Consider the following 3,429-nt stretch of genomic DNA (forward strand, 5'->3'; position numbering starts at 1 on the left):
TCTATTTCATCCAAGTGTTCATCAAACCTGCGTTGGCTACAATGAACAAAAGCTAGATGGTCTAAGATTTCCCCTTCAGAAAACTATAAATTTTTTATGTAAGCAATTACCTTGTTCTTTTCTTCATATCGTTTCTCCCGGAGGATGTCCAAGTTGGCTTGGATTCCACGTAGTTGTTCAACAATGGAAAATACCGTTGGGGGTTGATCGACTCTTCCCGATGATTGGGCTCGCTCTTGGGCGATCTCCTCCTCCATCATGCCACTCTCCTTGTTGTGTTCTTCGCTTCTCACTACCTAGTCTTTGAGTTTCCCACGGTGGTCGGCTCCACATTAGGCCCTTCCCCTCTGCCTTTGCATGGCATTACTTCAAGACCAAACTAGCCCCACCACCCTTCTCCATCGTCGACCCCACTTCGCCCTCAAACCAATGCACAGGAGGTTGGCCGACCTTGCCTTCCAAGCTAAGGTTACCCCCTCACACTCTATGTCCAAGGCACAATTGGTTAAGTACATAACTCTCCCACTCCACCCACACCTGGCCACTTCCCACCGTTGCAGAGAACCTGCACCACTAATGCCACCACACCAATTTCGGGTCGTAGGGAATCTACACTACACTACCATTAAAACCTAGCAGCATGAGGCAAAGAAACAATGTTGAGAACCACACAGAAAATGAACCAAAAATCTAGAAACAAACACTACCCAAAAAAACATAGACACACCTTGATACCTTTCCAGAGTAGGAAGAAAGTTCGAAAGAGAAGATGAGGGACAGGGGGCACTGGACCACAAAAGTCATTGTTGACTCCCAGGTCCCAGACTGTCCTCACTCGAACCCAGAACTTAGTTGTCAAAACTAGGCTCCCATCTCCATTGCAACATACGACCTCAAATTGTCAGACTCAAGCATGCATGCACAGGGAAATTTTTTGTGCACACACAACTTCCTCACCCCCTCTGCACCTCACTCCCATAACCAGCATCCAAAAATAGATAACTTCCCTTCAACATCGATCTGAAGATAAAAAACAGGCTTGCAAATGAAATTTCTCAATATCTCCCTAAAAACAACACCAAATCATAGTGTTTGTCTTCCTGATTTCAATGTTGCTTGAATCACCTCAATCTGGCGCCATATGAGGAGGTTATGATGTTCTGAAGTTTCTGCCCAACAACTAAAAATTCAACTTGTAGGGTTGAATGGGTTGCTCATTGGGCAGGTCATACACTGACATCAATAGCTGACTGGGCAATCACAATGGGAAGTATGGGCCAATCCTGTGAAGCCACGTGGTAGTACCATACTGGTTGAGGTGTCACATTTTTATTGGCTGAAGGGTTTTGCAGTGGACCAATAATGAGGCACCATATGGCCTAATGAAAGGGCACCACGTGGCCCTTGATTTTCATCCAAAATTGGTATGAACAAGCCAACAAACCACCACCGGGATCAAACCCATGACCTTTTGTTAACTAACTAACAAACTTACCAGCATGCCACGACTTTGGTGTTTGTTATAACATTGGCATTGATTTGATTTATGGAAATGTTGTTGGCATGTTGGCAAAGGGGTGTGGGCCACATGGCCCTTGCTCCAGGTCATTTGAAGACCAATGTAACCATAGTGTAAAATATATGGGGCGGGTAGTTATCTCGACCCCTGGGGCTCATTACACACCACACGATTGTGTGGAGGACAATGGAAATGTTATTGGTGGAAAGGGTAGGGACTAGGCCCCTTCCCCGGTCCCATCGTTAACCACATGACCACGACCTCCAAAGCAAGATCTAAGCCTATAGGAGCGGGTGGTTAGCCCGACCCCTGGCCATATTGGTAACCATGAGACCACGACGGAGCAGAGAGGGGGCTAAGTTGATGAGGGCGAGAGGTTAGCCCACGTGCCCGTGAACGGGGCTAAAAATTCGGCACTAAGGCCTTATGGCACATTTCAAAGAGGAAACAATTTGAACATTTACGACGGGAATTCCCCCGGTCCAAGGTGAAATTGTTGCTCGGTGGTCTGTCAAAGGGACGAATTCATTGCCCAAATTGCTAGTTTTTCCATTTTGTAGGACTAAATTAACAGAGAAAACTTCTAGGAGGAATAACTTGGTGTATTTTCAGTCTTTTTGAGCCTAGGAGAGCCTAGATAGGAGTTTTTGGGTGTTCTGAAATTAATGGAAGTATCAATTTTATGATTCGAGTATTGCATGTTGGACTTTTTGCAGAGCCAAGTCCTTTAGTGATGCAAACAAATATTTTTTTGAGTCCATATAGAGACTTTTTTTAGCATGGAGAGAGCCTAGACAAGGGTTTTCCAACTTTTTGAACTCATCTACAACAACTGTTACTTAAGTAGAGAAATTATTTTCAGCCTTTTATCAGTGTGCTAATGGGAAATTATCTTTTCAACACTTCATTGTGAAGTAGTTTTATTTTTATGCTATTTGATCTTAGCTTGAGTATAAGGACATATTGACAAAGAGTCCTTTTCTTTGACATCGTCATGACTTGCTGTAGGGAGTCATTTTTTTGAGTGGGAGTTCTTTGTAGGAGAATATTTCTTTGAAGGATAAATAGTGCCACTTTAGAGTCAAATATGTGCATTGTGTTATTTTTCTACTAAGATCAATAAATCAACCTAACGTCGGAGTAGGGCCTGGAGATGTAGCCCGGGAAGGGTGAAACCCGTTATCACTTGCTTGTTTCTTCTCTGCATTTTTGTCATATTGATTTTCATATGAATTTGGTTACTTTTAAGTTCATTTGAAAACTTAACCACTAATATTTGAAGAAGTTGCAAACTAATTTTTTATTTAAAGTGCCAATTTTATCAGACTTGTAAGGTGTCGAAGGATGATCAAAGTTTCATTTTCAGATCATGTGGTATCAGAGGAGGTTCTGACTAGATTTCAAACATGGGTGAAATTTTGCAGCATGCAAGACTCTTATAATTGGAAGAAATGAATTCTTCTCTCATAGTGGAGAATATGGAATTAAGGAGATTACTTGAAGCATAAGAGGATGAAAATAAGAATTTAGGTTTGATGTTGTAGAATGTCATTGAAGAGAAAACTGGGGAATGTTCAGCTACTAAAGCTTCCCCCAAGACTCAACAAGTTTGTGGTCATGGAATGACTGGTGATTGTACCCTTTGCTGGATGAAGAACATTTCTTATATGTTAAATAAAAAAGTGGTTTCCTTGAGTCTGCATCCACCACTTCATCTACAAAAGAGAAGGATGAGATGGTTAATCTTCTGGAAGAGGACCAAGAGTGTAATACCCTCCTCCCACAGCTACCCAAATAACTAGACAACCAGGGTAAACATGTGATGAAGAGTTACCATGATATGATTCAACTCCCTATGTAGCAGTTAAGGAAGTGGAACTAATGGAACCCAAACAACCTGACCTTCTACA

Source organism: Pinus tabuliformis, chromosome 4_2 (assembly GCF_031772625.1).
Source record: "Pinus tabuliformis cultivar Carrire ecotype Pingquan chromosome 4_2, CPIR1, whole genome shotgun sequence".
Lineage (NCBI taxonomy): Eukaryota > Viridiplantae > Streptophyta > Pinopsida > Pinales > Pinaceae > Pinus > Pinus tabuliformis.